This window comes from Lissotriton vulgaris, unplaced genomic scaffold (assembly GCF_964263255.1).
Source record: "Lissotriton vulgaris unplaced genomic scaffold, aLisVul1.2 SCAFFOLD_301, whole genome shotgun sequence".
NCBI lineage: Eukaryota > Metazoa > Chordata > Amphibia > Caudata > Salamandridae > Lissotriton > Lissotriton vulgaris.
Genome location: NW_028244321.1, coordinates 909,657 through 930,000, shown reverse-complemented (window position 1 = coordinate 930,000; position 20,344 = coordinate 909,657). Strand labels below are relative to the sequence as shown.

At 41.4% G+C, this 20,344-nt stretch overlaps 10 non-coding genes across 10 annotated transcripts; all 10 read right to left on the bottom strand.

Annotated features, from left to right (window-relative positions):
• Positions 1–254: 254 nt before the first annotated feature.
• Positions 255–326, bottom strand: TRNAH-GUG (transfer RNA histidin (anticodon GUG)). The gene has a single exon. It is a non-coding gene; the product is annotated as a tRNA-His (tRNA).
• Positions 327–1,607: 1,281 nt separating this feature from the next.
• On the bottom strand, positions 1,608–1,689 carry TRNAS-AGA (transfer RNA serine (anticodon AGA)). Its single transcript has one exon. It is a non-coding gene; the product is annotated as a tRNA-Ser (tRNA).
• Positions 1,690–4,548: 2,859 nt separating this feature from the next.
• On the bottom strand, positions 4,549–4,630 carry TRNAS-AGA (transfer RNA serine (anticodon AGA)). Its single transcript has one exon. It is a non-coding gene; the product is annotated as a tRNA-Ser (tRNA).
• Positions 4,631–7,489: 2,859 nt separating this feature from the next.
• TRNAS-AGA (transfer RNA serine (anticodon AGA)) lies at positions 7,490–7,571 on the bottom strand. Its single transcript has one exon. It is a non-coding gene; the product is annotated as a tRNA-Ser (tRNA).
• Positions 7,572–12,010: 4,439 nt separating this feature from the next.
• TRNAH-GUG (transfer RNA histidin (anticodon GUG)) lies at positions 12,011–12,082 on the bottom strand. The gene has a single exon. It is a non-coding gene; the product is annotated as a tRNA-His (tRNA).
• Positions 12,083–13,370: 1,288 nt separating this feature from the next.
• On the bottom strand, positions 13,371–13,452 carry TRNAS-AGA (transfer RNA serine (anticodon AGA)). Its single transcript has one exon. It is a non-coding gene; the product is annotated as a tRNA-Ser (tRNA).
• A 1,499-nt stretch (positions 13,453–14,951) lies between these two features.
• On the bottom strand, positions 14,952–15,023 carry TRNAH-GUG (transfer RNA histidin (anticodon GUG)). The gene has a single exon. It is a non-coding gene; the product is annotated as a tRNA-His (tRNA).
• A 1,289-nt stretch (positions 15,024–16,312) lies between these two features.
• TRNAS-AGA (transfer RNA serine (anticodon AGA)) lies at positions 16,313–16,394 on the bottom strand. Its single transcript has one exon. It is a non-coding gene; the product is annotated as a tRNA-Ser (tRNA).
• Positions 16,395–17,893: 1,499 nt separating this feature from the next.
• On the bottom strand, positions 17,894–17,965 carry TRNAH-GUG (transfer RNA histidin (anticodon GUG)). The gene has a single exon. It is a non-coding gene; the product is annotated as a tRNA-His (tRNA).
• A 1,288-nt stretch (positions 17,966–19,253) lies between these two features.
• On the bottom strand, positions 19,254–19,335 carry TRNAS-AGA (transfer RNA serine (anticodon AGA)). The gene has a single exon. It is a non-coding gene; the product is annotated as a tRNA-Ser (tRNA).
• Positions 19,336–20,344: the final 1,009 nt, after the last annotated feature.

Below are 20,344 nucleotides of genomic sequence, written 5' to 3'. Positions count from 1 at the left end.
GCATTCATCTGCATTCTGATTGGCCTGGGGGAGAGCTCCGCTCCCCTTACCGCAAATATGTTCAAGAACGATAATTTATGTCAGTAAGTACAGTATACCTACATCTTATAATCATGTGTGTTTAAATAATTTGTTGTTAGATCGTTTAAATATTGAAAAGGATCTGTTTTTAATAGACATTTTACAAAAACAACTGGTACATTTGGGAATTCTGTAAAGGAAAAACCCAACTGCCGTGACATTGCCAACCACAATGCCGTGACTCGGATTCGAACCGAGGTTGCTGCGGCCACAACGCAGAGTACTAACCACTATACGATCACGGCGAGCTACTTGGGCTCAATAATGTACAGTGACATGAAGAAATTATAATTCGGAACACTCAGGGCTACTCCTGTGATAGGCTGAATGTGTTCATTGCTTCCTCATTCCTTATACAAAGGCTTTATCTCCTCAGTGGTTGATAGGCTGAAACCGTTTCCTGGCCGCCTGCTTGTGAACTGGCAGGAGTCAAAGATCACACATACACTGGTGGGCCTGTGATGGGACACCAATGCAGAGAAACACACCTGGCACATATATTCTATTCTGTTTATTAGACCTGCATCTCCCCTGTACCTCCTCAAGCCATCTGTATGTGAAGCAAGAAAGAGTTAAGGAACGGTCCATCTACACTTTTATTGGGAGGATGCTGCCGTGAGCTCCTCCCAGCTAATCACACAAACAGCAGTAAAGCAAGATAACTACACAGTTAGGGGGGACTACATGGTTAGGTTTTTGAGGAATTATTGAAACTGACCTCAGTGACCCATAATCAGAGCTGTGGCTAATGACTGCATGCCTAATTATGATGAAGCAAGCACCATGGCTCGTAGGGGCCCCACAACACACTTTTCTTAGCTCATTGAATTAAAGTATAAACTTCTGCCATGTGTGAGTGGTAAAGGCTTGTTAATTTTGTTGCTTTTCAAATTCACGTCTGACAACAAGACGAAGGAACATTGGGGCATCAGACGCTTTGGAAAGTAGTCACCAACCGCAGAGAAAGAGGGAAAAGACAGTATGAGGTGTGGAGAAAACAGCAGCAGGTACAAGGAGCTCAAATGAGATTAATGGGGCCTAAATAGAGCACGTAAAGGAACAGTTACAAATCTAAGAAAAGGGAAAGAAAAGACTAGGAAAAAACACAGAAAGAGCTTGTAGATGGGATTCTCTTCCAGGAACAGCAGGTTAAGAGAAATTACACAGGGAGCAGTTAAGCTTGTAACACGGGGGAGAATAGAAAAGAAAATGCAGTTTTATGAAGTGTGTTTGCCTAATCCAGCTAGCACTTTTATTTTATTTCTCTATTTGCTTCTTTTATTGGTAAAGTAAGTTTCAAGTGCATGCACAGGTATGACCGAGAGAGCCAGGGTATAATAATTTGAAGCGTTTGCACCAGCGCTAATGAAGGACGAGAGTTATAGCAAAGATATGAAAGGGGGAGCGATAATAAATATGTGCTATGGCAATAGTGACACCAAAATACGCCACCTATTTATAAAACTGACATGGAAGAAATACTAAAGGTTAACTTCTGAAATTGTAGCCGATGTTAAAAAGATTCTCGTTGTCGGCAGGATTCGAACCTGCGCGGGGAGACCCCAATGGATTTCTAGTCCATCACCTTAACCACTTGGCCACAACAACTGACTGCAAGGTGTGTGCACATAATCTGTATGCAAGTTTTGAAGGTGTCCCACAGCAAATTCCTGATATTCTGCAATGCACTTTTTAAAAATAAGGTTTTTTTCAGCAGGCACATTCTCTCCTAAAAACAAAAATTGGATGCGTATATCTCTAGTTTGGAATACCATAGGCTTGCATGCATACTCTCATGGGTCACTCACGTTTTTTGGACCCTATTGCACTCTGTTTTCGTGCTGCTTTTAGTATATGTCCCATATTAAAGAAGTCTACCATCTTTGAGTATTTGAGGCTCCTTTGTAAGTGCTTTATATTTTTTCCTTGAAGAGCTATATAATAAAGGGGTCCGGGAAGGATTGCATTTATGGAAGATAAAAGAAGGCCCACTTGTCTCACCAAATGCTGTAGAGAAACCTGATGTTTTACTCATGTTATCCTTAGTTCGTTTTTGTTAGACCTTGCATTCTTAAGGTGGTCCCAACCCCACCTTATTGCTTTTCACCTCCGCATTTTGCTGTATCTTTTTGTTGGCCTTAGGACTCTGATCACTTTATCGCTACTAATCAGTGCTGAAGTGCACGTGCTTCTTCCCTAATCATGTGTATAATTGGAGTATACCTGACTGACAGATTTAATTTACTTGAAAGCCCCTTGTAAAGTGGTATACCATATACCCAGGGACTGATTATGCCGCCCAAAGAAATAGCATTTCAAACCTGTCTCAAGCCTGCTACTGCAGTGCCTGTGCTGCAGTGTACTGCCACTTCGACTTGGCATTTAAAACTACTTGCCAAGCCTTAAACTCCAATTTTATTACATATCAGTAACCCCTAAGGTAGGCCCTAGGTAGTCCTAGGGGCATCATGCTATGTAAGTAAAAGGTAAGACATGTACTGTGGTAGTTTGTATGTCCTAGTAGTATCAAACAGTCTATTACATTTTTCACTACTGTGAGGTCTGCCCCTCTCATAGGTTAGCATTGGGTATTCCCTTATACTTTTTGGGGGGTAATTCCATATCAGAGAGGAGAAGCTTTATTTATTTATTGATAAATCCTATCTACTGGTGAGGTTGGATTTAATCTTACTATTGTATAAATGCCATTTTTAGAGAGTGAGCATTTCTCTGCACTTACTGCTCTATTTGCATTGAAACCTGTCTTCGATTGACGTCTGGATTGGGCTGCGAGACAGCTACATATGTGCATTCCCTGTAGACAGCCACAACACAGGTCACTCAACTGCAACTGCATTCATCTGCATTCTGATTGGCCTGGGGGAGAGCTCCGCTCCCCTTACCGCAAATATGTTCAAGAACGATAATTTATGTCAGTAAGTACAGTATGCCTACATCTTATAATCATGTGTGTTTAAATAATTTGTTGTTAGATCGTTTACATATTGAAAAGGATCTGTTTTTAATAGACATTTAACAAAAACAACTGGTACATTTGGGAATTCTGTAAAGGAAAAACCCAACTGCCGTGACATTGCCAACCACAATGCCGTGACTCGGATTCGAACAGAGGTTGCTGCGGCCACAACGCAGAGTACTAACCACTATACGATCAAGGCGAGCTACTTGGGCTCAATAACGTACAATGACATGAAGAAATTATAATTCGGAACACTCAGGGCTACTCCTGTGATAGGCTGAATGTGTTCATTGCTTCCTCATTCCTTATACAAAGGCTTTATCTCCTCAGTGGTTGATAGGCTGAAACCGTTTCCTGGCCGCCTGCTTGTGAACTGGCAGGAGTCAAAGATCACACATACACTGGTGGGCCTGTGATGGGACACCAATGCAGAGAAACACACCTGGCGCAGATATTCTATTCTGTTTATTAGACCTGCATCTCCCCTGTACCTCCTCAAGCCATCTGTATGTGAAGCAAGAAAGAGTTAAGGAACGGTCCATCTACACTTTTATTGGGAGGATGCTGCCGTGAGCTCCTCCCAGCTAATCACACAAACAGCAGTAAAGCAAGATAACTACACAGTTAGGGGGGACTGCATGGTTAGGTTTTTGAGGAATTATTGAAACTGACCTCAGTGACCCATAATCAGAGCTGTGGCTAATGACTGCATGCCTAATTATGATGAAGCAAGCACCATGGCTCGTAGGGGCCCCACAACACACTTTTCTTAGCTCATTGAATTAAAGTATAAACTTCTCCCATGTGTGAGTGGTAAAGGCTTGTTCATTTTGTTGCTTTTCAAATTCACGTCTGACAACAAGACGAAGGAACATTGGGGCATCAGACGCTTTGGAAAGTAGCCACCAACCGCAGAGAAAGAGAGAAAGAGGGAAAAGACAGTATGAGGTGTGGAGAAAACAGCAGCAGGTACAAGGAGCTGAAATGAGATTAATGGCGCCTAAATAGAGCACGTAAAGGAACAGTTACAAATCTAAGAAAAGGGAAAGAAAAGACTAGGAAAAAACACAGAAAGAGCTTGTAGATGAAATTCTCTTCCAGGAACAGCAGGTTAAGAGAAATTACACAGGGAGCAGTTAAGCTTGTAACACAGGGGAGAATAGAAATAAAATGCAGTTTTATGAAGTGTGTTTGCCTAATCCAGCTAGCACTTTTATTTTATTTCTCTATTTGCTTCTTTTATTGGTAAAGTAAGTTTCAAGTGCATGCACAGGTATGACCGAGAGAGCCAGGGTATAATAATTTGAAGCGTTTGCACCAGGGCTAATGAAGAACGAGAGTTATAGCAAAGATATGAAAGGGGGAGCGATAATAAATATGTGATATGGCAATAGTGACACCAAAATAAGCCACCTATTTATAAAACTGACATGGAAGAAATACTAAAGGTTAACTTCTGAAATTGTAGCCGATGTTAAAAAGATTCTTGTTGTCGGCAGGATTCGAACCTGCGCGGGGAGACCCCAATGGATTTCTAGTCCATCGCCTTAACCACTCGGCCACAACAACTGACTGCAAGGTGTGTGCACATAATCTGTATGCAAGTTTTCAAGGTGTCCCACAGCAAATTCCTGATATTCTGCAAAGCACTTTTTAAAAATAAGGTTTTTTTCAGCAGGCACATTCTCTCCTAAAAACAAAAATTGCATGCGTATATCTCTAGTTTGGAATACCATAGGCTTGCATGCATACTCTCATGGGTCACTCAAGTTTTTTGGACCCTATTGCACTCTGTTTTCGTGCTGCTTTTAGTATATGTCCCATATTAAAGAAGTCTACCATCTTTGAGTATTTGAGGCTCCTTTGTAAGTGCTTTATATTTTTTCCTTGAAGAGCTATATAATAAAGGGGTCCGGGAAGGATTGCATTTATGGAAGATAAAAGAAGGCCCACTTGTCTCACCAAATGGTGTAGAGAAACCTGATGTTTTACTCATGTTATCCTTAGTTCGTTTTTGTTAGACCTTGCATTCTTAAGGTGGTCCCAACCCCACCTTATTGCTTTTCACCTCCGCATTTTGCTGTATCTTTTTGTTGGCCTTAGGACTCTGATCACTTTATCGCTACTAATCAGTGCTGAAGTGCACGTGCTTCTTCCCTAATCATGTGTATAATTGGAGTATACCTGACTGACAGATTTAATTTACTTGAAAGCCCCTTGTAAAGTGGTATACCATATACCCAGGGACTGATTATGCCGCCCAAAGAAATAGCATTTCAAACCTGTCTCAAGCCTGCTACTGCAGTGCCTGTGCTGCAGTGTACTGCCACTTCGACTTGGCATTTAAAACTACTTGCCAAGCCTTAAACTCCAATTTTATTACATATCAGTAACCCCTAAGGTAGGCCCTAGGTAGTCCTAGGGGCATCATGCTATGTAAGTAAAAGGTAAGACATGTACTGTGGTAGTTTGTATGTCCTAGTAGTATCAAACAGTCTATTACATTTTTCACTACTGTGAGGTCTGCCCCTCTCATAGGTTAGCATTGGGTATTCCCTTATACTTTTTGGGGGGTAATTCCATATCAGAGAGGAGAAGCTTTATTTATTTATTGATAAATCCTATCTACTGGTGAGGTTGGATTTAATCTTACTATTGTATAAATGCCATTTTTAGAGAGTGAGCATTTCTCTGCACTTACTGCTCTACTTGCATTGAAACCTGTCTTCGATTGACGTCTGGATTGGGCTGCGAGACAGCTACATATGTGCATTCCCTGTAGACAGCCACAACACAGGTCACTCAACTGCAACTGCATTCATCTGCATTCTGATTGGCCTGGGGGAGAGCTCCGCTCCCCTTACCGCAAATATGTTCAAGAACGATAATTTATGTCAGTAAGTACAGTATGCCTACATCTTATAATCATGTGTGTTTAAATAATTTGTTGTTAGATCGTTTACATATTGAAAAGGATCTGTTTTTAATAGACATTTAACAAAAACAACTGGTACATTTGGGAATTCTGTAAAGGAAAAACCCAACTGCCGTGACATTGCCAACCACAATGCCGTGACTCGGATTCGAACAGAGGTTGCTGCGGCCACAACGCAGAGTACTAACCACTATACGATCAAGGCGAGCTACTTGGGCTCAATAACGTACAATGACATGAAGAAATTATAATTCGGAACACTCAGGGCTACTCCTGTGATAGGCTGAATGTGTTCATTGCTTCCTCATTCCTTATACAAAGGCTTTATCTCCTCAGTGGTTGATAGGCTGAAACCGTTTCCTGGCCGCCTGCTTGTGAACTGGCAGGAGTCAAAGATCACACATACACTGGTGGGCCTGTGATGGGACACCAATGCAGAGAAACACACCTGGCGCAGATATTCTATTCTGTTTATTAGACCTGCATCTCCCCTGTACCTCCTCAAGCCATCTGTATGTGAAGCAAGAAAGAGTTAAGGAACGGTCCATCTACACTTTTATTGGGAGGATGCTGCCGTGAGCTCCTCCCAGCTAATCACACAAACAGCAGTAAAGCAAGATAACTACACAGTTAGGGGGGACTGCATGGTTAGGTTTTTGAGGAATTATTGAAACTGACCTCAGTGACCCATAATCAGAGCTGTGGCTAATGACTGCATGCCTAATTATGATGAAGCAAGCACCATGGCTCGTAGGGGCCCCACAACACACTTTTCTTAGCTCATTGAATTAAAGTATAAACTTCTGCCATGTGTGAGTGGTAAAGGCTTGTTCATTTTGTTGCTTTTCAAATTCACGTCTGACAACAAGACGAAGGAACATTGGGGCATCAGACGCTTTGGAAAGTAGCCACCAACCGCAGAGAAAGAGAGAAAGAGGGAAAAGACAGTATGAGGTGTGGAGAAAACAGCAGCAGGTACAAGGAGCTGAAATGAGATTAATGGCGCCTAAATAGAGCACGTAAAGGAACAGTTACAAATCTAAGAAAAGGGAAAGAAAAGACTAGGAAAAAACACAGAAAGAGCTTGTAGATGAAATTCTCTTCCAGGAACAGCAGGTTAAGAGAAATTACACAGGGAGCAGTTAAGCTTGTAACACAGGGGAGAATAGAAATAAAATGCAGTTTTATGAAGTGTGTTTGCCTAATCCAGCTAGCACTTTTATTTTATTTCTCTATTTGCTTCTTTTATTGGTAAAGTAAGTTTCAAGTGCATGCACAGGTATGACCGAGAGAGCCAGGGTATAATAATTTGAAGCGTTTGCACCAGGGCTAATGAAGAACGAGAGTTATAGCAAAGATATGAAAGGGGGAGCGATAATAAATATGTGATATGGCAATAGTGACACCAAAATAAGCCACCTATTTATAAAACTGACATGGAAGAAATACTAAAGGTTAACTTCTGAAATTGTAGCCGATGTTAAAAAGATTCTTGTTGTCGGCAGGATTCGAACCTGCGCGGGGAGACCCCAATGGATTTCTAGTCCATCGCCTTAACCACTCGGCCACAACAACTGACTGCAAGGTGTGTGCACATAATCTGTATGCAAGTTTTCAAGGTGTCCCACAGCAAATTCCTGATATTCTGCAAAGCACTTTTTAAAAATAAGGTTTTTTTCAGCAGGCACATTCTCTCCTAAAAACAAAAATTGCATGCGTATATCTCTAGTTTGGAATACCATAGGCTTGCATGCATACTCTCATGGGTCACTCAAGTTTTTTGGACCCTATTGCACTCTGTTTTCGTGCTGCTTTTAGTATATGTCCCATATTAAAGAAGTCTACCATCTTTGAGTATTTGAGGCTCCTTTGTAAGTGCTTTATATTTTTTCCTTGAAGAGCTATATAATAAAGGGGTCCGGGAAGGATTGCATTTATGGAAGATAAAAGAAGGCCCACTTGTCTCACCAAATGCTGTAGAGAAACCTGATGTTTTACTCATGTTATCCTTAGTTCGTTTTTGTTAGACCTTGCATTCTTAAGGTGGTCCCAACCCCACCTTATTGCTTTTCACCTCCGCATTTTGCTGTATCTTTTTGTTGGCCTTAGGACTCTGATCACTTTATCGCTACTAATCAGTGCTGAAGTGCACGTGCTTCTTCCCTAATCATGTGTATAATTGGAGTATACCTGACTGACAGATTTAATTTACTTGAAAGCCCCTTGTAAAGTGGTATACCATATACCCAGGGACTGATTGTGCCGCCCAAAGAAATAGCATTTCAAACCTGTCTCAAGCCTGCTACTGCAGTGCCTGTGCTGCAGTGTACTGCCACTACGACTTGGCATTTAAAACTACTTGCCAAGCCTTAAACTCCAATTTTATTACATATCAGTAACCCCTAAGGTAGGCCCTAGGTAGTCCTAGGGGCATCATGCTATGTAAGTAAAAGGTAAGACATGTACTGTGGTAGTTTGTATGTCCTAGTAGTATCAAACAGTCTATTACATTTTTCACTACTGTGAGGTCTGCCCCTCTCATAGGTTAGCATTGGGTATTCCCTTATACTTTTTGGGGGGTAATTCCATATCAGAGAGGAGAAGTTTATTTATTTATTGATAAATCCTATCTACTGGTGAGGTTGGATTTAATCTTACTATTGTATAAATGCCATTTTTAGAGAGTGAGCATTTCTCTGCACTTACTGCTCTATTTGCATTGAAACCTGTCTTCGATTGACGTCTGGATTGGGCTGCGAGACAGCTCCATATGTGCATTCCCTGTAGACAGCCACAACACAGGTCACTCAACTGCAACTGCATTCATCTGCATTCTGATTGGCCTGGGGGAGAGCTCCGCTCCCCTTACCGCAAATATGTTCAAGAACGATAATTTATGTCAGTAAGTACAGTATACCTACATCTTATAATCATGTGTGTTTAAATAATTTGTTGTTAGATCGTTTAAATATTGAAAAGGATCTGTTTTTAATAGACATTTTACAAAAACAACTGGTACATTTGGGAATTCTGTAAAGGAAAAACCCAACTGCTGTGACATTGCCAACCACAATGCCGTGACTCGGATTCGAATCGAGGTTGCTGCGGCCACAACGCAGAGTACTAACCACTATACGATCACGGCGAGCTACTTGGGCTCCATAATGTACAGTGACATGAAGAAATTATAATTCGGAACACTCAGGGCTACTCCTGTGATAGGCTGAATGTGTTCATTGCTTCCTCATTCCTTATACAAAGGCTTTATCTCCTCAGTGGTTGATAGGCTGAAACCGTTTCCTGGCCGCCTGCTTGTGAACTGGCAGGAGTCAAAGATCACACATACACTGGTGGGCCTGTGATGGGACACCAATGCAGAGAAACACACCTGGCGCAGATATTCTATTCTGTTTATTAGACCTGCATCTCCCCTGTACCTCCTCAAGCCATCTGTATGTGAATCAAGAAAGAGTTAAGGAACGGTCCATCTACACTTTTATTGGGAGGATGCTGCCGTGAGCTCCTCCCAGCTAATCACACAAACAGCAGTAAAGCAAGATAACTACACAGTTAGGGGGGACTGCATGGTTAGGTTTTTGAGGAATTATTGAAACTGACCTCAGTGACCCATAATCAGAGCTGTGGCTAATGACTGCATGCCTAATTATGATGAAGCAAGCACCATGGCTCGTAGGGGCCCCACAACACACTTTTCTTAGCTCATTGAATTAAAGTATAAACTTCTGCCATGTGTGAGTGGTAAAGGCTTGTTAATTTGTTGCTTTTCAAATTCACGTCTGACAACAAGACGAAGGAACATTGGGGCATCAGACGCTTTGGAAAGTAGCCACCAACCGCAGAGAAAGAGAGAAAGAGGGAAAAGACAGTATGAGGTGTGGAGAAAACAGCAGCAGGTGCAAGGAGCTCAAATGAGATTAATGGCGCCTAAATAGAGCACGTAAAGGAACAGTTACAAATCTAAGAAAAGGGAAAGAAAAGACTAGGAAAAAACACAGAAAGAGCTTGTAGATGAAATTCTCTTCCAGGAACAGCAGGTTAAGAGAAATTACACAGGGAGCAGTTAAGCTTGTAACACGGGGGAGAATAGAAAAGAAAATGCAGTTTTATGAAGTGTGTTTGCCTAATCCAGCTAGCACTTTTATTTTATTTCTCTATTTGCTTCTTTTATTGGTAAAGTAAGTTTCAAGTGCATGCACAGGTATGACCGAGAGAGCCAGGGTATAATAATTTGAAGCGTTTGCACCAGCGCTAATGAAGGACGAGAGTTATAGCAAAGATATGAAAGGGGGAGCGATAATAAATATGTGATATGGCAATAGTGACACCAAAATAAGCCACCTATTTATAAAACTGACATGGAAGAAATACTAAAGGTTAACTTCTGAAATTGTAGCCGATGTTAAAAAGATTCTCGTTGTCGGCAGGATTCAAACCTGCACTGGGAGACCCCAATGGATTTCTAGTCCATCGCCTTAACCACTCGGCCACAACAACTGACTGCAAGGTGTGTGCACATAATCTGTATGCAAGTTTTCAAGGTATCCCACAGCAAATTCCTGATATTCTGCAATGCACTTTTTAAAAATAAGGTTTTTTTCAGCAGGCACATTCTCTCCTAAAAACAAAAATTGCATGCGTATATCTCTAGTTTGGAATACCATAGGCTTGCATGCATACTCTCATGGGTCACTCAAGTTTTTTGGACCCTATTGCACTCTGTTTTCGTGCTGCTTTTAGTATATGTCCCATATTAAAGAAGTCTACCATCTTTGAGTATTTGAGGCTCCTTTGTAAGTGCTTTATATTTTTTCCTTGAAGAGCTATATAATAAAGGGGTCCGGGAAGGATTGCATTTATGGAAGATAAAAGAAGGCCCACTTGTCTCACCAAATGCTGTAGAGAAACCTGATGTTTTACTCATGTTATCCTTAGTTCGTTTTTGTTAGACCTTGCATTCTTAAGGTGGTCCCAACCCCACCTTATTGCTTTTCACCTCGGCATTTTGCTGTATCTTTTTGTTGGCCTTAGGACTCTGATCACTTTATCGCTACTAATCAGTGCTGAAGTGCACGTGCTTCTTCCCTAATCATGTGTATAATTGGAGTATACCTGACTGACAGATTTAATTTACTTGAAAGCCCCTTGTAAAGTGGTATACCATATACCCAGGGACTGATTGTGCCGCCCAAAGAAATAGCATTTCAAACCTGTCTCAAGCCTGCTACTGCAGTGCCTGTGCTGCAGTGTACTGCCACTTCGACTTGGCATTTAAAACTACTTGCCAAGCCTTAAACTCCAATTTTATTACATATCAGTAACCCCTAAGGTAGGCCCTAGGTAGTCCTAGGGGCATCATGCTATGTAAGTAAAAGGTAAGACATGTACTGTGGTAGTTTGTATGTCCTAGTAGTATCAAACAGTCTATTACATTTTTCACTACTGTGAGGTCTGCCCCTCTCATAGGTTAGCATTGGGTATTCCCTTATACTTTTTGGGGGGTAATTCCATATCAGAGAGGAGAAGCTTTATTTATTTATTGATAAATCCTATCTACTGGTGAGGTTGGATTTAATCTTACTATTGTATAAATGCCATTTTTAGAGAGTGAGCATTTCTCTGCACTTACTGCTCTATTTGCATTGAAACCTGTCTTCGATTGACGTCTGGATTGGGCTGCGAGACAGCTACATATGTGCATTCCCTGTAGACAGCCACAACACAGGTCACTCAACTGCAACTGCATTTATCTGCATTCTGATTGGCCTGGGGGAGAGCTCCGCTCCCCTTACCGCAAATATGTTCAAGAACGATAATTTATGTCAGTAAGTACAGTATACCTACATCTTATAATCATGTGTGTTTAAATAATTTGTTGTTAGTTCGTTTAAATATTGAAAAGGATCTGTTTTTAATAGACATTTTACAAAAACAACTGGTACATTTGGGAATTCTGTAAAAGAAAAACCCAACTGCCGTGACATTGCCAACCACAATGCCGTGACTCGGATTCGAACCGAGGTTGCTGCGGCCACAACGCAGAGTACTAACCACTATACGATCACGGCGAGCTACTTGGGCTCAATAACGTACAGTGACATGAAGAAATTATAATTCGGAACACTCAGGGCTACTCCTGTGATAGGCTGAATGTGTTCATTGCTTCCTCATTCCTTATACAAAGGCTTTATCTCCTCAGTGGTTGATAGGCTGAAACCGTTTCCTGGCCGCCTGCTTGTGAACTGGCAGGAGTCAAAGATCACACATACACTGGTGGGCCTGTGATGGGACACCAATGCAGAGAAACACACCTGGCGCAGATATTCTATTCTGTTTATTAGACCTGCATCTCCCCTGTACCTCCTCAAGCCATCTGTATGTGAAGCAAGAAAGAGTTAAGGAACGGTCCATCTACACTTTTATTGGGAGGATGCTGCGGTGAGCTCCTCCCAGCTAATCACACAAACAGCAGTAAAGCAAGATACCTACACAGTTAGGGGGGACTGCATGGTTAGGTTTTTGAGGAATTATTGAAACTGACCTCAGTGACCCATAATCAGAGCTGTGGCTAATGACTGCATGCCTAATTATGATGAAGCAAGCACCATGGCTCGTAGGGGCCCACAACACACTTTTCTTAGCTCATTGAATTAAAGTATAAACTTCTGCCATGTGTGAGTGGTAAAGGCTTGTTAATTTTGTTGCTTTTCAAATTCATGTCTGACAACAAGACGAAGGAACATTGGGGCATCAGACGCTTTGGAAAGTAGCCACCAACCGCAGAGAAAGAGAGAAAGAGGGAAAAGACAGTATGAGGTGTGGAGAAAACAGCAGCAGGTACAAGGAGCTCAAATGAGATTAATGGCGCCTAAATAGAGCACGTAAAGGAACAGTTAAAAATCTAAGAAAAGGGAAAGAAAAGACTAGGAAAAAATACAGAAAGAGCTTGTAGATGAAATTCTCTTCCAGGAACAGCAGGTTAAGAGAAATTACACAGGGAGCAGTTAAGCTTGTAACACGGGGGAGAATAGAAAAGAAAATGCAGTTTTATGAAGTGTGTTTGCCTAATCCAGCTAGCACTTTTATTTTATTTCTCTATTTGCTTCTTTTATTGGTAAAGTAAGTTTCAAGTGCATGCACAGGTATGACCGAGAGAGCCAGGGTATAATAATTTGAAGCGTTTGCACCAGCGCTAATGAAGGACGGGAGTTATAGCAAAGATATGAAAGGGGGAGCGATAATAAATATGTGATATGGCAATAGTGACACCAAAATAAGCCACCTATTTATAAAACTGACATGGAAGAAATACTAAAGGTTAACTTCTGAAATTGTAGCCGATGTTAAAAAGATTCTCGTTGTCGGCAGGATTCGAACCTGCGCGGGGAGACCCCAATGGATTTCTAGTCCATCGCCTTAACCACTCGGCCACAACAACTGACTGCAAGGTGTGTGCACATAATCTGTATGCAAGTTTTCAAGGTGTCCCACAGCAAATTCCTGATATTCTGCAATGCACTTTTTAAAAATAAGGTTTTTTTCAGCCGGCACATTCTCTCCTAAAAACAAAAATTGCATGCGTATATCTCTAGTTTGGAATACCATAGGCTTGCATGCATACTCTCATGGGTCACTCAAGTTTTTTGGACCCTATTGCACTCTGTTTTCGTGCTGCTTTTAGTATATGTCCCATATTAAAGAAGTCTACCATCTTTGAGTATTTGAGGCTCCTTTGTAAGTGCTTTATATTTTTTCCTTGAAGAGCTATATAATAAAGGGGTCCGGGAAGGATTGCATTTATGGAAGATAAAAGAAGGCCCACTTGTCTCACCAAATGCTGTAGAGAAACCTGATGTTTTACTCATGTTATTCTTAGTTCGTTTTTGTTAGACCTTGCATTCTTAAGGTGGTCCCAACCCCACCTTATTGCTTTTCACCTCCGCATTTTGCTGTATCTTTTTGTTGGCCTTAGGACTCTGATCACTTTATCGCTACTAATCAGTGCTGAAGTGCACGTGCTTCTTCCCTAATCATGTGTATAATTGGAGTATATCTGACTGACAGATTTAATTTACTTGAAAGCCCCTTGTAAAGTGGTATACCATATACCCAGGGACTGATTGTGCCGCCCAAAGAAATAGCATTTCAAACCTGTCTCAAGCCTGCTACTGCAGTGCCTGTGCTGCAGTGTACTGCCACTTCGACTTGGCATTTAAAACTACTTGCCAAGCCTTAAACTCCAATTTTATTACATATCAGTAACCCCTAAGGTAGGCCCTAGGTAGTCCTAGGGGCATCATGCTATGTAAGTAAAAGGTAAGACATGTACTGTGGTAGTTTGTATGTCCTAGCAGTATCAAACAGTCTATTACATTTTTCACTACTGTGAGGTCTGCCCCTCTCATAGGTTAGCATTGGGTATTCCCTTATACTTTTTGGGGGGTAATTCCATATCAGAGAGGAGAAGCTTTATTTATTTATTGATAAATCCTATCTACTGGTGAGGTTGGATTTAATCTTACTATTGTATAAATGCCATTTTTAGAGAGTGAGCATTTCTCTGCACTTACTGCTCTATTTGCATTGAAACCTGTCTTCGATTGACGTCTGGATTGGGCTGCGAGACAGCTACATATGTGCATTCCCTGTAGACAGCCACAACACAGGTCACTCAACTGCAACTGCATTCATCTGCATTCTGATTGGCCTGGGGGAGAGCTCCGCTCCCCTTACCGCAAATATGTTCAAGAACGATAATTTATGTCAGTAAGTACAGTATACCTACATCTTATAATCATGTGTGTTTAAATAATTTGTTGTTAGATCGTTTAAATATTGAAAAGGATCTGTTTTTAATAGACATTTTACAAAAACAACTGGTACATTTGGGAATTCTGTAAAAGAAAAACCCAACTGCCGTGACATTGCCAACCACAATGCCGTGACTCGGATTCGAACCGAGGTTGCTGCGGCCACAACGCAGAGTACTAACCATTATACGATCACGGCGAGCTACTTGGGCTCAATAACGTACAGTGACATGAAGAAATTATAATTCGGAACACTCAGGGCTACTCCTGTGATAGGCTGAATGTGTTCATTGCTTCCTCATTCCTTATACAAAGGCTTTATCTCCTCAGTGGTTGATAGGCTGAAACCGTTTCCTGGCCGCCTGCTTGTGAACTGGCAGGAGTCAAAGATCACACATACACTGGTGGGCCTGTGATGGGACACCAATGCAGAGAAACACACCTGGTGCAGATATTCTATTCTGTTTATTAGACCTGCATCTCCCCTGTACCTCCTCAAGCCATCTGTATGTGAAGCAAGAAAGAGTTAAGGAACGGTCCATCTACACTTTTATTGGGAGGATGCTGCCGTGAGCTCCTCCCAGCTAATCACACAAACTGCAGTAAAGCAAGATAACTACACAGTTAGGGGGGACTGCATGGTTAGGTTTTTGAGGAATTATTGAAACTGACCTCAGTGACCCATAATCAGAGCTGTGGCTAATGACTGCATGCCTAATTATGATGAAGCAAGCACCATGGCTCGTAGGGGCCCCACAACACACTTTTCTTAGCTCATTGAATTAAAGTATAAACTTCTGCCATGTGTGAGTGGTAAAGGCTTGTTAATTTTGTTGCTTTTCAAATTCACGTCTGACAACAAGACGAAGGAACATTGGGGCATCAGACGCTTTGGAAAGTAGCCACCAACCGCAGAGAAAGAGAGAAAGAGGGAAAAGACAGTATGAGGTGTGGAGAAAACAGCAGCAGGTACAAGGAGCTCAAATGAGATTAATGGCGCCTAAATAGAGCACGTAAAGGAACAGTTACAAATCTAAGAAAAGGGAAAGAAAAGACTAGGAAAAAACACAGAAAGAGCTTGTAGATGAAATTCTCTTCCAGGAACAGCAGGTTAAGGGAAATTACACAGGGAGCAGTTAAGCTTGTAACACGGGGGAGAATAGAAAAGAAAATGCAGTTTTATGAAGTGTGTTTGCCTAATCCAGCTAGCACTTTTATTTTATTTCTCTATTTGCTTCTTTTATTGGTAAAGTAAGTTTCAAGTGCATGCACAGGTATGACCGAGAGAGCCAGGGTATAATAATTTGAAGCGTTTGCACCAGCGCTAATGAAGGACGAGAGTTATAGCAAAGATATGAAAGGGGGAGCGATAATAAATATGTGATATGGCAATAGTGACACCAAAATAAGCCACCTATTTATAAAACTGACATGGAAGAAATACTAAAGGTTAACTTCTGAAATTGTAGCCGATGTTAAAAAGATTCTCGTTGTCGGCAGGATTCGAACCTGCGCGGGGAGACCCCAATGGATTTCTAGTCCATCGCCTTAACCACTCGGCCACAACAACTGACTGCAAGGTGTGTGCACATAATCTGTATGCAAGTTTTCAAGGTGTCCCACAGCAAATTCCTGATATTCTGCAATGCACTTTTTAAAAATAAGGTTTTTTTCAGCAGGCACATTCTCTCCTAAAAACAAAAATTGCATGCGTATATCTCTAGTTTGGAATACCATAGGCTTGCATGCATACTCTCATGGGTCACTCAAGTTTTTTGGACCCTATTGCACTCTGTTTTCATGCTGCTTTTAGTATATGTCCCATATTAAAGAAGTCTACCATCTTTGAGTATTTGAGGCTCCTTTGTAAGTGCTTTATATTTTTTCCTTGAAGAGCTATATAATAAAGGGGTCCGGGAAGGATTGCATTTATGGAAGATAAAAGAAGGCCCACTTGTCTCACCAAATGCTGTAGAGAAACCTGATGTTTTACTCATGTTATCCTTAGTTCGTTTTTGTTAGACCTTGCATTCTTAAGGTGGTCCCAACCCCACCTTATTGCTTTTCACCTCCGCATTTTGCTGTATCTTTTTGTTGGCCTTAGGACTCTGATCACTTTATCGCTACTAATCAGTGCTGAAGTGCACGTGCTTCTTCCCTAATCATGTGTATAATTGGAGTATACCTGACTGACAGATTTAATTTACTTGAAAGCCCCTTGTAAAGTGGTATACCATATACCCAGGGACTGATTGTGCCGCCCAAAGAAATAGCATTTCAAACCTGTCTCAAGCCTGCTACTGCAGTGCCTGTGCTGCAGTGTACTGCCACTTCGACTTGGCATTTAAAACTACTTGCCAAGCCTTAAACTCCAATTTTATTACATATCAGTAACCCCTAAGGTAGGCCCTAGGTAGTCCTAGGGGCATCATGCTATGTAAGTAAAAGTTAAGACATGTACTGTGGTAGTTTGTATGTCCTAGCAGTATCAAACAGTCTATTACATTTTTCACTACTGTGAGGTCTGCCCCTCTCATAGGTTAGCATTGGGTATTCCCTTATACTTTTTGGGGGGTAATTCCATATCAGAGAGGAGAAGCTTTATTTATTTATTGATAAATCCTATCTACTGGTGAGGTTGGATTTAATCTTACTATTGTATAAATGCCATTTTTAGAGAGTGAGCATTTCTCTGCACTTACTGCTCTATTTGCATTGAAACCTGTCTTCGATTGACGTCTGGATTGGGCTGCGAGACAGCTACATATGTGCATTCCCTGTAGACAGCCACAACACAGGTCACTCAACTGCAACTGCATTTATCTGCATTCTGATTGGCCTGGGGGAGAGCTCCGCTCCCCTTACCGCAAATATGTTCAAGAACGATAATTTATGTCAGTAAGTACAGTATACCTAAATCTTATAATCATGTGTGTTTAAATAATTTGTTGTTAGTTCGTTTAAATATTGAAAAGGATCTGTTTTTAATAGACATTTTACAAAAACAACTGGTACATTTGGGAATTCTGTAAAAGAAAAACCCAACTGCCGTGACATTGCCAACCACAATGCCGTGACTCGGATTCGAACCGAGGTTGCTGCGGCCACAACGCAGAGTACTAACCACTATACGATCACGGCGAGCTACTTGGGCTCAATAACGTACAGTGACATGAAGAAATTATAATTCGGAACACTCAGGGCTACTCCTGTGATAGGCTGAATGTGTTCATTGCTTCCTCATTCCTTATACAAAGGCTTTATCTCCTCAGTGGTTGATAGGCTGAAACCGTTTCCTGGCCGCCTGCTTGTGAACTGGCAGGAGTCAAAGATCACACATACACTGGTGGGCCTGTGATGGGACACCAATGCAGAGAAACACACCTGGCGCAGATATTCTATTCTGTTTATTAGACCTGCATCTCCCCTGTACCTCCTCAAGCCATCTGTATGTGAAGCAAGAAAGAGTTAAGGAACGGTCCATCTACACTTTTATTGGGAGGATGCTGCCGTGAGCTCCTCCCAGCTAATCACACAAACAGCAGTAAAGCAAGATACCTACACAGTTAGGGGGGACTGCATGGTTAGGTTTTTGAGGAATTATTGAAACTGACCTCAGTGACCCATAATCAGAGCTGTGGCTAATGACTGCATGCCTAATTATGATGAAGCAAGCACCATGGCTCGTAGGGGCCCACAACACACTTTTCTTAGCTCATTGAATTAAAGTATAAACTTCTGCCATGTGTGAGTGGTAAAGGCTTGTTAATTTTGTTGCTTTTCAAATTCACGTCTGACAACAAGACGAAGGAACATTGGGGCATCAGACGCTTTGGAAAGTAGCCACCAACCGCAGAGAAAGAGAGAAAGAGGGAAAAGACAGTATGAGGTGTGGAGAAAACAGCAGCAGGTACAAGGAGCTCAAATGAGATTAATGGCGCCTAAATAGAGCACGTAAAGGAACAGTTACAAATCTAAGAAAAGGGAAAGAAAAGACTAGGAAAAATCACAGAAAGAGCTTGTAGATGAAATTCTCTTCCAGGAACAGCAGGTTAAGAGAAATTACACAGGGAGCAGTTAAGCTTGTAACACGGGGGAGAATAGAAAAGAAAATGCAGTTTTATGAAGTGTGTTTGCCTAATCCAGCTAGCACTTTTATTTTATTTCTCTATTTGCTTCTTTTATTGGTAAAGTAAGTTTCAAGTGCATGCACAGGTATGACCGAGAGAGCCAGGGTATAATAATTTGAAGCGTTTGCACCAGCGCTAATGAAGGACGAGAGTTATAGCAAAGATATGAAAGGGGGAGCGATAATAAATATGTGCTATGGCAATAGTGACACCAAAATACGCCACCTATTTATAAAACTGACATGGAAGAAATACTAAAGGTTAACTTCTGAAATTGTAGCCGATGTTAAAAAGATTCTCGTTGTCGGCAGGATTCGAACCTGCGCAGGGAGACCCCAATGGATTTCTAGTCCATCGCCTTAACCACTCGGCCACAACAACTGACTGCAAGGTGTATGCACATAATCTGTATGCAAGTTTTCAAGGTGTCCCACAGCAAATTCCTGATATTCTGCAATGCACTTTTTAAAAATAAGTTTTTTTTCAGCAGGCACATTCTCTCCTAAAAACAAAAATTGCATGCGTATATCTCTAGTTTGGAATACCATAGGCTTGCATGCATACTCTCATGGGTCACTCAAGTTTTTTGGACCCTAGTGCACTCTGTTTTTGTGCTGCTTTTAGTATATGTCCCATATTAAAGAAGTCTACCATCTTTGAGTATTTGAGGCTCCTTTGTAAGTGCTTTATATTTTTTCCTTGAAGAGCTATATAATAAAGGGGTCCGGGAAGGATTGCATTTATGGAAGATAAAAGAAGGCCCACTTGTCTCACCAAATGCTGTAGAGAAACCTGATGTTTTACTCATGTTATCCTTAGTTCGTTTTTGTTAGACCTTGCATTCTTAAGGTGGTCCCAACCCCACCTTATTGCTTTTCACCTCCGCATTTTGCTGTATCTTTTTGTTGGCCTTAGGACTCTGATCACTTTATCGCTACTAATCAGTGCTGAAGTGCACGTGCTTCTTCCCTAATCATGTGTATAATTGGAGTATACCTGACTGACAGATTTAATTTACTTGAAAGCCCCTTGTAAAGTGGTATACCATATACCCAGGGACTGATTGTGCCGCCCAAAGAAATAGCATTTCAAACCTGTCTCAAGCCTGCTACTGCAGTGCCTGTGCTGCAGTGTACTGCCACTTCGACTTGGCATTTAAAACTACTTGCCAAGCCTTAAACTCCAATTTTATTACATATCAGTAACCCCTAAGGTAGGCCCTAGGTAGTCCTAGGGGCATCATGCTATGTAAGTAAAAGGTAAGACATGTACTGTGGTAGTTTGTATGTCCTAGTAGTATCAAACAGTCTATTACATTTTTCACTACTGTGAGGTCTGCCCCTCTCATAGGTTAGCATTGGGTATTCCCTTATACTTTTTGGGGGGTAAT